The 15,238-nt window shown below is 38.1% G+C and overlaps 1 protein-coding gene across 4 annotated transcripts in view; it reads right to left on the bottom strand.

The window, feature by feature from the left end:
* ANO3 (anoctamin 3) overlaps positions 1-15,238 on the bottom strand; it is a 183,800-nt gene that overhangs the window by 137,923 nt on the left and 30,639 nt on the right. The gene's annotated exons all lie outside the window — the stretch shown is intronic.

Here is a 15,238-nt window from a genome sequence, read left to right as displayed (position 1 = left end):
GTATTTTAAGAATTAAATGCATGAAACACGCTGCAACAGGGGTGCCTGGCTGGTTCAGTCAGTTGAGTGTCTGACTCTTGATTTAGGCTCAGGTCATGATCTCATGGTTTGTGGGTTCAAGGCTCACATTGGGCTATGTACCAACAGCTCAGAGAGTGCTTAGGATTCTCTCTCTCCCTCTCTCTCTGCCCCTCCCCAATTTATGCTCTAAATCTCTCTCAAAATAAATAAACATTAAAAAGGAAAAAAATATTCTGTGACACATAAAATGGCCCACCCTATAGTAACTATAATCAAAAACCTTTAAACTTATAAAACTCCAATTTTAATCATGGTCACTAAGCTACATACCCCCTTCAGTAAACTACACTTGTGCCTACATTATGATTTTTAAAAAATGAAATATGGTAAAATTACCTTATCAGAGATATTAAACTGAACATATTTGATCATTGGTGGTTCAGAAGGAATTCTATGAGGTCTCTTTAAAGAAAACCATAGGCTCAAAATGGCATAACTTAGGTTAAGTTGCCAAGTCAGTAAACCAAGACTTATTACCTTATTAACTGCTATTTTACCCATCTCAGGAATTAACCTTTAGCCAGTTAACATGGGGTTTTCCTGGTCAACACAAGGCAATTTATTGATAGCCCCTTTTATTCCCCTTGGGAGGGTGACCTTGCCTAAAACAGTGGATTCTTTGTTAATAATTTTTCTTTTCTCCATTCCTTCTCTACCTTTAAAAACCTTTCCTTTTCTGTAGCCCTCTGCAGCTCCCCTCTACTTGCTAAAGGGGAAGCTGCTCAATTCATGAATAGATGAATATAAAGCCAATTAGAGCTTCAGAATGTACTTGGCTGAATATTTGTTATATAACACAGGTCTCAGGGGGCATCACTAGAAACAAATGATCACCTCAGAGCTCACATGCTGAAGAGATGCGAACACTGTCCGTCTCATGTCAGCCACCTACGACAACTTAACACATAAACTCTACTTAAATCCAGCCTGAAGTTATTCTGCACTCTGCCAGCCATCAGTTGGAAATTAAAAAACAGAAGCAAAAACCACTGAAGAATTTACTGAAAGTATGAGAATGAAGATTTTGACTAAAAGATCTAATTTTATTTTTATTTATTTATTCATTCATTCATTCATTCATTCATTCATTCATTGAGAGAGGGATTACACAAGAGGCAGGAGAGTGGAAGAGGGGCAGAGGAAGAGAGAGAGAGAATCTTAAGCAGCCTCCACTTCCAGTGCAGAGCCAAATGCTGGCTCAATCTCAGGACCTTGAGATCATGACCTGAACCAAAATCAAGAGTTGGGTGCTTAACCGACTGAGCTACTCAGGAGTCCCCAGATCAAATTTTAAATGAAAAACAAAATCAAATTCCATTTTATTGTAAAGGGTTTGAAAAAAATCAGTAACATCAATGCATTGCTTGCTATCATGAATGCTATATTCTTCCTTACAGAGCTCTCAAAACAAAACAAGAATATTCATAATAAAGGGGCACCTGATGATTTCCAACATGTGTTTAGGGAAATGATTTAAAATATTGGTAATCTCACAAGCCCAATGGAAATATTCTTTAAAATGCTGCACTATTTCTAGTCTGGGGGATCAACCTTTCCCACAAAAACAAGCACACATGCAAAGCAAAAACCTTAAAAAGGATCAAAGAATTCACAAGGTAGTGAGGAATTGCTGGGTCAAGTTCAGAACAGAATAGAAATCAGAAATGGAGAGGTAAGGCGCATATCCGAGCACTTAGTCACTTCTACTCTCAAGGACATGTTGGTTGGCTTTTGTATTAGCACTTTTCTGTGTGCAGTCACTATGGGTACAAAGGTGAAAAAACCAAACAACCTAGTGTGTCCAAGATATTTTTAGGACACATCAGTAGTAAACACATCTGAAATATTAAAACATTCCTTTCTTTTGGCTCTGGATTCATAACAGATGAAAGGCATAACAGATGCCTAAAACAAATGGGAAGCACAACACAGAAAAGTCCAATTATACAAGGGGGTTGAATTCACTTGCAGTTTTGCAAATGCAAAATAAAAGTCAAGTCAAAATACAGCACGGGTAAAACAATCTCTCTGAACCATCAGAGTGGCCCAGAACATTACCCTGGTCAAAGGCTACTGTTTCACTTGAATGTTTAACTTGAAATGGCAGACCTTCTGATCGGGGTATCAATTTTTCTGGCACTGAATAAATGGTTAGTATCATCATTAGTGTCCTTGACCATAAGTGGAAATTAGGAAAACTCACATAATGCTCTGAAGCAAACTATTCTGAATTATTCAGTGTTTATCATTAATTACATACATTATGAAGGCAGAGGATAAAATCACCCAGAACCTTCACACCTAGATGGATTTGATCTAATGAGAAATGTATTGGCTCTTGCAGAATAGATGAGATTTGTGTTCCTTACATTTGCAGAAAATTATTTTTCATGACCTAGCAGTCCATTGTTTCTCTTTCCTTCTCCTTAAAAGCTCTATCAATACGACAAGGATCTCTTGAGACCCAACAAGCAGAAGACAGATTATCAGACAACTAATTTTGCTAACATCATAAAGCAGACGGCCTTATCACATTGGCTACAAATAATCTAGTGAGTAAAAATAAATCAGGTCATGTTGGAAACTTTGGAAAGCTGGCATTGAAAATTTATCATCGAATATTAATGCCCATTTTATACCATGAGCTTAGTTCTTTCCAGTTTCAGAGTTACTCTTGCTGCTGTAAGTTAGATATTTATAAGGAGAGAGGGAGAAAGATGAACTCTCCGAGGTCCCCATGAGGGTCATTTAAGATAACGGTCCTGGCTATTTGTACTTGTATAGGCTTCTCCAATGTTGGTAGTTTGGTTTCCTAGGCTGTAGAGGGCAGATCAAGACAAAACTAGTGGTTTTAAACCCCTCCTTGGTAATAGGCAGTATTTTGAGAAAAATACACATACTTACATATTTGTACAATTATGCATATAATTTCAGACACTTCGTAGATGCCCTGGGCTCATGTGTGAGCCCCCTTAGAGCTCTATGACACCAGGCAGGCTGAGAACTTCTGGACCAGGCAATCTCACAATACTCCCAGTTCTAGGGACACCTGCCTCTGTAAACTCAGCTCCCTTGGCAGGCCTTGACAGAAATAAGCTGAACCTCATAAGAGCAAAGCCTCCAAGCACTTTGGAAACCCTATAGCTAATCTAAAAAGGTAGTCATATGAATTTGTTTTAAAAATGGACATGAGTGAAGGTATGGAACATTTCTTTCCCCCCTACTAATCTTGCCTTTTTGGAGACTATGAAAAACTAATGCACACCAATGGCCTATGTTTATTTTATTTTTTTATTTTTTTATTTTTTTTAATTTTTTTTTTTTCAACGTTTTTTATTTATTTTTGGGACAGAGAGAGACAGAGCATGAACGGGGGAGGGTCAGAGAGAGAGGGAGACACAGAATCGGAAACAGGCTCCAGGCTCCGAGCCATCAGCCCAGAGCCTGACGCGGGGCTCGAACTCACGGACCGCGAGATCGTGACCTGGCTGAAGTCGGACGCTTAACCGACTGCGCCACCCAGGCGCCCCACCAATGGCCTATGTTTAAAACAGAGGTCACTGAAGACGTTTCTAAGTCTTTAATTTTGCGAAGATAGTATGACTTACAGTTGGAGCACCAGAGATGAAGACCTGCTTATGCTTCTTATCTCATGTCACTGTGCCCAAAAACCCCATTAAGGTTTCAGCATCTTCATTCATAAAGTGGTAATAATAAAGTGGTCTGTTTATTTCCCTGAAGATTGTGAAGACGGTGGCCAAAGTGTATAAAATAACTAATAAGAGGACCCTAGTTTCTAGGTGAATGGTAACTGTCATCAGAGAAGTGATTAGACAAGATACAATATGGCATTGTTTCTCAAACATTAATCATATATCTCTATTTTTGGACAGAGCCACAGACAACACATTATTTTTTTTTAGATTACACTTTTTCTTTAAAAATAGTCTTTGTCAAAATAATATTAACCTAAAATTAACAAGTTGAATGCACTGGTTATATTTTTTTCTAACATTAAAATAAAGTCATATCTATTAAAAATGTTCAAGTCATTGTGATGGAGTTTAAAAATTATTTTAGAGGTGCCTGGATGGCTCAGTCAGAAGCGTCTGGCTCTTGATTTTGGCTCAGGTCATGACTTCATGGTTTCTGAGTTAGAGCTCCACATAGGGCTCTGTGTTGACAGAAAGGAGCTTCCTTGGGATTCTCTGTCTCTCCTTCTCTCTTTCTGTCCCTCCCTCACTCACTGCCTGTCTCTCCCAAAAATAAATAAACAAACATTTAAAAAAATTATTTTAGGGGCGCCTGGGTGGCTTGGTCAGTTGAGTGTCTGACTTCGGCTCAATTTATGATCTCACGGTTCCTGAGTTTAAGTCCTGCATCGGGCTCTGTGCTGACAGCTCAGAGCCTGGAGCTTACTTTGGATTTTGTGTCTCCCTCTCTCTCTGCCCCTCCCCGACTCACTCACTGTCTTTCTCTGCCTCTCAAAAATAAATGTAATAAAAAAATTTTTTTAAATAAAAATAATAAAAAAATTATTTTAAAAACCATACTTTGGCAAACATGTAGCTGTAACAAGCCACTAATGCTTTGCTTAAATTAGATCTAATCTGGGTTTATTATTTTCATTGCTCAAGAGAAAGACTTGAGAAAAGGTGGTTTGAGTTTTGATGGTGGAAAGGGAAAAATGAAATGCCGTGAGGAAACCAAGTAGCAGTGCCTGGAGCATCTGACATTCAGACTGGGATTTACAGTCACTGAGGAGTGGGAGGATGGAGTAGGAAGACAGGAGGTCAGGACAGAGACACATGAATTTTAAAGACTGACATTACTGATCTCAGGTCCAGAGCTGGGTTAACTTGTGTCCTTCCTACCATGTAAAAGCTGCATCTCTATTCCATGGCTGCAGTATTCTAAATCTGGCAAAAAGTAATAGATGGTACATCACTTAAAAAACAGAAATGATAATATAAGGCAGGAGTGGTCAGGACATTAGCTTGGAAGGCAGAAAAACTGGCTATCTGCTGCTGATTTACTGATGAAAGTCTTTTGTAATGCACCCCTGTTTGCTTATTTGTTTTGAAAGAGAGCACAAGTGGGATCTAAGAAAGGGCAGAGAGAGAGAGAAAGAGAGAGAGAGAGACAATCCCAAGCAGACTCCTTGCTGTCAGCACAGACCCCAACATGGGGCTCAATCTCATGAACCGAACCTTGAGATCCAGACCTGAGCCCAAATCAAGAATCTGACCTCTATCAACTGAACCACCTAGGTACCCCTAATGCCCTCCTGTTTAGAAGCTTGACATGAGATTGTAATTTCCTGAAGGATTTGGAAAGCCATTAAATCACTGCTTATCTTTTATCTGGAACTGCCCCTGAAACTGCCCATAGCAGTCCTCTTCCAGCATGATCCTGTATAGACAGTAAATAGATATGTCAATAAACAAGGAGGGAAATAAGTGACATCTCATGAAAGCCAGATTATTAAAACTCAAGAGGTGAAATTTTCATTAACCTAAAAAGTGCATGCTTGCACTCTCTCTCTCTCTCTCTGTCTCTCTCTCTCCCACACACACACTACGCACGTGTGTGCACACAGACACACGCATGCCTATAATGTAGTTAACAACTACTCTGAGCTACATGCTGTAGAAACAGAGGCATCTATCATTCAGCAAATCTCTTTTTAGCTCCAACTCAGCCCCAGACACTTATTGAAGTGACTGGGGAGAGAGAGGTGAATAGCAATCAGAAGAACAAAATGAGCACTAAAGGCAAATCCTGTATACTTCAGTTTGAACAAAAATGTTTATTAATCACCTGTGATGTGATGAAAATTGTGTCTTTCTCTTTATCTCAGTTGTTTCTTTCCATCTAATGGAGGCAGACAGATCTGGATTTGAATTCTGATTTTGCCTCTTAAGTCTATGTGGACTTGGATTTTACTAAACTTTTTACTCACTGATTTCCTCATTCCTAAAGTAGGAGAAAAATATTCCCTACAATGTAGAGTTAGGTACTCTCTAACAAGTGTGAAGTTCGCATTCTTCTGTCCTGGTTACTATTTTAGGCATGTGTGAAAAACAATGAACAAGACAGATACACCCTCCAGTCAAACCATGTGGGTAAGTGAGCGTGAACTTACTGCTGTAGTTATCAAATGATGAAACTCTGAATGGGCGTCAGGCTGAGGAATGCATGTGCTTTAACAAAACAAATGGCAGGCATTCAATGACCAAGTGGCTATGTAGTAAAATAAAAAGCATTTTCAAGTATGTGTTTAGAAAGATAACTAACTGCTGCTGCAGAAGTTAAATAGAAGAAGTTATGGTGCCCAGTAAGGGCTAACCAAAGGTAGCCTTTCTCAACATGTAGTTTCTCCTAATCATGTAATATACAAGTAAAATGACTCTAGACATGGAAAAAGAAAAAGTTAAAAAAAACTATAAACTATATACATGAAGAGAAAAAAATCCAGATCAGATGGTGTCATAACTATTTAGGCAAAAGCATCTATGAACACTCAGTCTAGAAGCGACAGAAAAGCTGAGGTAAAGCCAGGGGTATATACACCTCAGCTCTCTGACTCATTCATGAGACACCAAGGCCTAGTCTCATTCTAATGTCTCAAGGAGAACTCAATTGTATCAAGCACCACTTTAATTCTGGATACCTAAGGTATTTCTATGCCATGGCCCACAATCAACATATATTTGCTTATCTGTGCTCAAATGAGAAATAACAAACAGAGGAGCCCTTGTCCTTTTATGGCTGATTTAAAGATGACCTTGTTTGGCTTTACATTTTACAAATGATAGTTTAAAAAGATATATTAAGCTGTACCTTTGAAAAAATTAAATATCTTTAGCCCAAGTTACCACTTAGCAGATAATGTATAGTAGTCAAATGCATTGCCTTTGAATTGTTACATTTTTGCTTGCTTTTGAGAAAAGTTCAGAAAATTATACATTTTAGAGCAAGGCTGCTCTCAGTCTAGTGCTGTTGGGTAGAAGGGAAAAGTGGAAATGGAGATGAGGACTCCATGTGAAGGGTAGGTTAAAATTCACCTGCTTTCCACCTAGGTATGGAGAGGACATAGATGAACTGTGTCTAAAAGCAGAATTTCTTCTGGTTATCTTTATATAGCCTAAAAAAAATAAAGCAAAGGAAGAACAAAGAAAATTATGTTTCCTTATGTTTGGGACTTCTTAGGGATTCCTGGTAATGAGGCCCTGTGATACCCTGCCTCCACTTTCCGAATTACCATCTTAACACTGACATCTTTCCTTCTTCAGAGCCAGCCTGCACCTGCTCACAGGAATTGATTGTGAAATTTTCAGGCATTTTGAGAATTAGCATATTGGTAACTTAAACAGACCAAGGTGGGCATCAGTAAATGCTTTTGTTTTTTGAAGACTTTTACCACCACTGCTTATTTATCTCAAAGCATAAAGACACAGAACACGTCTTTGTTGCTTTACAACTGTTTACGTGGTGCTTAGTCTAGTATTTGCTCTATGGTGAATGTATACAAGCTAGATAAACCAGATAGGAGAGTTATCCCATGATTACTCTCTCTCTCTCTCTCTCAAAAATAAATAAACATTTATATTCAATAATTCATTTCAAAATCTATATATGACCCTTAAAATCATAACTACTCAGCCTCACAAAAATCTCCAATTCTACTATTTCCATAATTCCCTTATGATAAGGAGGAGATGCACAGGATTAAATTATATATAGGAAGGAAGGCAGAGTAAAACATGAATTTTATAACAATCTCTGGGAACTCAGGCCACTTCAAGGCAGGACATCTTCCAGCGGGGTGGCAGAGCCACTCACAGTGCAGGAGTTTAAACAGGATAAATAATCTACTTTCTGAGCAGAATTTTGGGGAGCTAGAGTTTTGAAGTTGCTTTTCAGCTTTCTGCTATTAACACCCACCATGGCGGAGGAATAAAGAATGCAGTCGTTTTGGGCTAAAAGATTGTTGTGACTCATTTCTTGGAGACTTCGGAAACCCAAGAATTCTATGTCACCAGAGTCCTTGCAAATCAGGTTGAGGTCTGCAGGGCAGTGGCAACTGCATTAAGTAATGGTGAATGAGGAACACACAACATTAGAGGTGATTCTTAATAATAGTGTTCAATAAATGTTAGCCAATGCTACTTTTTCCACTAAAAGCCTCCCCTCTTATCTGCTGTTTTGACCCAGTACCACATCAAGACCCTATCAAACAAAGATGACAGATTCCAAGGTCCAGCTTCTACAAGAGTGGTACTTCTTTAATCTTTGTCTCTTCCCCAGGATCCCTTTCTTTTTACAGATGGCTGGCTGCCTTACACCCACTTAAAAACACTTCACTGAATGTCAAAAATGCCAGTCATATGTGCTAAACTCTAGGATCTTATGTCAAGATAAGAAATTCCTTGTAGGCAGTCTCCTGCATTTCCCCTTGATACCGAAGGAAAAACTGCTTACCTAAGAAGGACTAGGATGAAAATTCACATCTATAAACACATAAACATTTTGAAATGTTCAGCACTTGAAATGCTCTGGCAAGCATTTGTAGTTCTTGAAAAGATTGCTTTCCAATGCAGTGGCACCATAAAGGAAAACATAAACACAGTTACAGATAATGGCAGTCCCGAGACCTCTATTTAGGAATCCTAAAGGCATTCTCTTTTAACTATTTAATCCCCTTGCATTTTTAAAAATAAATTTCCTAAAAAATATTTGCCTTATTGATGTACACATTTTAATTTAAAAATACAATGTTAAATACATTTTAGATAATATAATGGAATCCAATTATATGGATATGTGAATTATCCTTACATAGAGATATGAAACATCTGAAGTCAGATAATTTCTAAGTAGGATGTCTTCTTAGATACAGATATAAACCATCTGTATTGAGCTTACTTCTGAGTGAGAAAATAAAAGATAAAAGACCAGATTTATAAGTATTCTACAAAATCAATCCCAAGTGACAAGCAAAATCCCCAGAAGCTTCCATGATCCAAGGAGCGGGGGAGAGAACTGAACACATTTTGATCTTTTATATTATATGTATATATATATATATATATATATATATCTTTTAAATATATTTCTTAGGTTTTGTTTGCCTTTTAAAAGTTTCTCAGAGCAGCAACAGATTCCTATTTTGTTTAGGGGACTTCTTACACTTCTTTGCCTCCTCAAATTCACATAACCCATTTTTTCAGGTGCCTTATTTCCTTCTCTACCTTCCGTTTCCATCCAATATTGAAGATGAATCTTATTGACAAGGCCCAACCTAGACATTATCGAAGTCCTTGAAAGACTAGTAACCATTTGTTTGGTGGCACCAGGGAGAAGCGAGCATTCCAGCAACCAACATTCTAGGTCTATTTTCTTCGGTTATAAACATACAACATCTAGCATTTATGAACTTCCCTCATCATCTTCTTTACTTCTCTCTCCACCCCTCCCCACAAAACCCCATTTGTGGAGAGCACTGGTAAACAAAGTGTAATTTGTCACCTGTAGTCTAGAGGAAAATGAGAGGTTTCATACCACAACACACTTCGATAGACAAATCTCTTCTCCAAGATCATTTTTTTTCTTAGTTTTTCTTTTTTTCTCCTAGAGTCCTAAAACTTCGAAATACCTGCCTCCTCCTTCTGGATTCTTTCTTTCTCTAACCTCAATCTCCCTCTCATTCTCAGCCCAGAATCAGACCGCCGAAGGAATAAAAGACCAGCTTTGCCCTTCCTTATGACTGTGTGTCCGGGACCAGTTATTTAATCTCTCAAATCTTTGATTTCCCTACCCATAGGAACATGAATCCTTTTTCTTATTGAAAAATTACGGTGTACCAATACAATTCTAACTTTTTAAATGAATATTCGTTCATTCTTCACAAATACCCTAAGAGGTAGGTATATTGACTGCTACCATTCCTGCACTTTCTCTTACAGAGAGGAAATCTGAGGGGCAGTGAATTTAACAATTTTTCCAATGCAACTTCTAAGAGGCAGCACCAAGATCCAAACTTGTGTGTCCTAAGTCCAGGAGCCAAGTTCTTAACTCTTCTTGTATTGAAAGACATGTATCTATTAAAAGGTGCTAAGAATCATATCTAGTTCACATGTTTATTATATAAACCTTATGTACTCCTTGGCTCATATTATTTGTCAATTACTTCAGTAATTTGCTATTATTATTTTTTTTAATTTTTTTTAACGTTTATTTATTTTTGAGACAGAGAGAGACAGAGCATGAACGGGGGAGGGTCAGAGAGAGGGAGACACAGAATCTGAAACAGGCTCCAGGCTCTGAGCTGTCAGCACAGAGCCCGATGCGGCGCTTGAACTCACAGACTGTGAGATCATGACCTGAGCCGAAGTCGGCCACTTAACCGACTGAGCCACCCAGGCGCCCCTGCTATTATTATTTTTAATTCTTATTTTTTACTTACTACTCCTCTCAGGCATATAAAAGACTGGTATCATCCACAAAAGATCCTCCAATGCCGTATTCGTCCCGCAGCATCAAACAGGGGTCTATTCTGTAAATTGAAAGGGCCACGCTGGCATTCATATAAGGGGTTACACATGGTGCTGAGTTAAGGAGTAACACAGCCCAATTTGCTTTCGTGTTTGAGTCCACCCAGCAGCAGCTCAGTCGGCTGACTCCAATCCAGCAGTGTGCCCGAAAGTGTACCGTAAATCAGCAGGATGACACAAACAGGTCTGAGGCATGAGGCACTAGAGGCTTCTGAGTAAGACGCATTACATGAATCCACCTTGCCCCCCCTCCCCCCACATCTGTAGTCTTTCCACAGCCGGTTCCTCCCCACACAATGTGCTGTAGCCAGGTGTGTCTCCAGCCTTGGCAGCTGCACACACGTGATCTAGTCCAGACTCTGAACTTCTGCTCATGCTGCTCTTCTGATTGCCCCGATCCTCCCACTGCTCCTAACAATGGCTCTTTTCAACTCTTTTTCTTTTTTCCGACTCTTCCACTGTTTTTCCAACAATATGTATGATAGGTACAAAATAGCGCAAGCATTGCTAGAGACAACAGCTCAGGGAGGGTTGCTAGTACAAGTTCAGAGTTCAATTTCTCATTCTTTCTTCTTTCTACCCCCAAACCTAGATGTAACTGTATGTGTGTATGTATACACGTTTATATGAGATATAAAATGCAATATACAACACAGAAACACACATGGGATTTTATACATACTGTTAAAAAATCTGCTCTTAGTCAACAGGATATCATAAATATCCAGAACAATCAGGACTCTTTTAGCTCCAAATGACAGAAATCCAACACAAATCAGACAACTATAACTTCCCCTAACACGAAAGACTTTTTTTTCTGCTCACACTGCAAAAATTATTCAGCTCTCTACCTCTGAAAAGTCCAGGGGTAGAGCTAGTTAACTTCAAAAAAGCTGGTTCTGGAGATCCAAATGCAGTTGTCAAAATTCTCACTCTCTCTACTATTACAACTTTTCTTTATATCTGTCTCTTAATTCTGTTTTTGTTTGCTTTTTGTGGTTTGTTTCTCTGCTTGTCTTATTCAATCCCTTTGAAAATAACCTCCTTCCTATAGTTGGGGAGGGAGCATCTTTCCTTATAGTTCTTGGAAAACATCCCAGAGCAGAATTCAGCTTGAGGATCTTGTCCGTCAGTGTACCTGTTGTTATTATCAAGAGGATGGAAAATTCTGATTGGCAATCTCAGGGTGAGGAAACAGGGTCAGTTCCACCTGAACAACAAAGTAAATGATGTTTGGACAAACAACAGTAACAGTCCATTGTACATCTTTACATCAATACATAAAATTTTGTCTTATTTCATTTGAGTTAGGTTAGAAACAAAGGCTGTTCTAGGTAAGAGTAATGGGTTCTTTTCATTTTGTTTTGGTGCAAAGGATACACATGAGATTAAGGATTTATGATACCGGGGTTCCCTAAAGTTTTTCTAGATTTTCAGAGAAGAGTGTCCATGGCTTCATAGTCTCATGGCTTATGTGGACTAGATCTGCTGGGTCAGGGAATCCCAGAACCAAAGGTGGGAAATAATGCAATTTTATATTCCTTTGTTTTATTTATTGTTGTGCCATTGGCTCACTTGAGGATTAGTGGTTCAGGTTGGCTATATCCTATTGCACTGGTTAAACAGCCAGACACTGTAAAAAGCTGAACATCATTCACTTTTATGGTTAGATCATTACTTATTTATATTCTACTGAAGGATATTTCAGTTTGCTTTGCTAAGTTATCCTTTGCAGTGATTCATAATGATGTAATGAATATCCTTGTTCTTATATTTCTGTTAATATCTCTAATTGTTTTATTAATACAAATTCCTAGAAGTAAAATTACTCAAAAATTTTCATCTAAAGACAAACTTGATTTTGTCTTCTCCATAAGATTTATCCTAACTCTTGAAAGCCACACTAATAATTCTATTGTAGTCTACCTAGAGTTATAATATTCTCTTTCATATTCACTCATTTAACAAGCTTATCATGAGTTTCTATTATCAGTCAGGCTCTGTGCAAGGCATAATGTAATTACAAAGACAAATAATCCATGATCCCCGTCCTTTAAGAGAGAGTAATTTAGTCAGGGAGACAAATGGGAGGAACAAGTAATTACAATTTGGTGTGATTTATGCTATAAGAGGGGTGAATATAAGTGCCATGACAGCAAAGATAAAGGGACTATCCTGAGAAACAGAAACCATCTTCCTTCAGAAAGGATATGTTCTCTTCAACAAATATTGCTGGAAAAAACTAAACATCTGAATGCAAAAAAAAAAGAAAAAAGAAAAAAAAGAAAAAGAACCTATACATGGATTTACACTCTTCATGAAAATAATTCAAGATGGGTCAAAGACCTAAATGTAGGACATAAAACCATAAAACTCCTAGAAGGTAACAGGAGAAACCCTAGATGACCTTGAATACCGTAATACCTTTTTAAATATAACACCGAAGACACGATCCATGAACGAAATCAATCATAAGCTGGACTCATTAAGTTTCTGCTCTGGGAAATACAATATTAAGAGAAGGAAAAGACAAACCACATACTGGGAGAAAGTATTCTCAAATGATACATCTGATAAATAACTGTTACCCAAAATAAGCAAAGAAGTATTAAAACTCAACAATAAAAAAAACAAGCCAATGAAAAATGGTGTATGATCACTAAATAGGCAACTGACCAAAGAATATGCAAATATGGCAAATAAACATATGAAAAGATGCTCCACATTATATGTCATTTAAAACAACGAGTTACCACTAGACATCTACTAAAATGCCCAAAATCCAAAATATTGAAAATAGTAAATGCTGACAAGGATGTAGAGCGGTAGGAACTCTCACTCATTGCTGGTGGGAATGCAAAATAGCACAGCCACTTTGGAAGGCAGTTTGGGGTTTCAAACAAAACTAGACATGTGTGATCCAGAAATTGTATCCCTTGGTATTTACCCAAAGGAGTTGAAAATCTATGTCTGCCAAACCCTGCATATGGATGTCAAAAGCAGCTTTATTCATAACTGCCAAAACTTGGAAGCAACCAAGATGTCATTCAGTAGGTGAATGGATAAATAAACTCTGGTACATCCACACAATGGAATATTATCCAGCACTAAAAATATATGGGTGATAAAGCTGTGAAAAGACATAGAGGATCCTTAAATGCATATTACTAAGTGAAAGAAGCCAATCTGAAAAGGAATTACACTGTATAATCCCAACTATATGACATTCTGGAAGAGACAAACTATGGAAACAACAAAAAGCAGAAATAAAGAGATCAGTGTTTGCTGTAGAGTGTAGGTAGGGGAAGGGCTTGGGAGGGGAGAGAGATGAATAGGCAGAGCAAAACGATTTTTAGGGCAATGAATATTCTCTGTATGACATTATAATGATGGATGTATGCCATTAAACATTTGCCCACACCCACAGAACACACAACACCAAGAGCGAACTGTAAGGTAAACAATGGACTTCGGGTGAACATGATGTGTCAGTGTAGGTTCATCCTTGGTAAACAATGTACATTTTGGTGAGTGATGTTGACAATTGAAGAAGCTACACATGGGTGGGAGCAAGGGGATACAGGAAATCTCTGCACCACCTTCTCAGTTCCGTTGTAAACTTAAAATGCTCTTTAAAAAAGTCTTTAAAAATAGTATTTGATTTGATTTGTGAAAAATGAAAGAGGGAAAGAAAACTCTACATGCAAAGGCAAGGGGCATGGGAAAGGGAGAGTATATTCAAGATTTATTAGGTGTTGGGGTACAGGGGTGGCTCAGTTGGTTAATCATTAGACTTCAGTTCAGGTCATGATCTCACAGTTCGAAAGTTCGAGCCCCATGTCGTCGGGCTGTGTGCTGACAGCCGGGAGCCTGAAGCCTGCTTAGGATTCTGTGTCTCCCTCTCTCTGCCCCTCCCCCACTCATGCTCAGGCTCTCTCTCTCTCTCTTTCTCTCTCTCTCCTAAAAATAAAATACACACACACACACACACACACACACACACACACACACACAGAAAGATTTATTAGGTGTCGGGTTGTGATAGGAGCAATTAGTACCTGGAAGGGTTATCAACAGCATAAAGGTTAATTCTTACATACTCTAACATTTGAGACCCATTGATCTTAAGTCCCTATTCTTGCCCTCCCCAATAGACTGCAAACTTTTTGGGGACAAGAAATATATTTTATTCATTTTGTATCCACTGTACTTTGCATCATGCACATGCACACACACACACACACACACACCACAAATAGCTTAATTAATTATGCAAATTATGATTGTCTTCTCAAAAATCACAGATTTTTCTTTCTCATTAAATATCTGAATTTAGGAATTTTTATAATAATGTATATTTTTTTCTTATTGCATAAAAATAAAGGGAATAAAAATCACTTATAATCTTGCCATTATCATTGGTTTCTCTCATTACACATGATTATAATTTTGCTTTCAAACCTGCTTTTTTTTAATTTCCTTGACATATTTCCATGTCGTTATAATCAACCTCAAGGTGATTTTTAAATAAATGCCGTCTCTGTGGTTTCCACACTTTGATATTAGAAGCTGATGCATCCATCTCAGTTGTAACCACTCCC

The sequence above is a fragment of the Panthera tigris genome, chromosome D1 (assembly GCF_018350195.1).
Source record: "Panthera tigris isolate Pti1 chromosome D1, P.tigris_Pti1_mat1.1, whole genome shotgun sequence".
In the NCBI taxonomy this organism is placed as follows: Eukaryota; Metazoa; Chordata; class Mammalia; order Carnivora; family Felidae; genus Panthera; species Panthera tigris.
The sequence above is the reverse complement of the archived record's forward strand: the minus strand, read 5'-3'. Positions and strand labels throughout refer to the sequence as shown.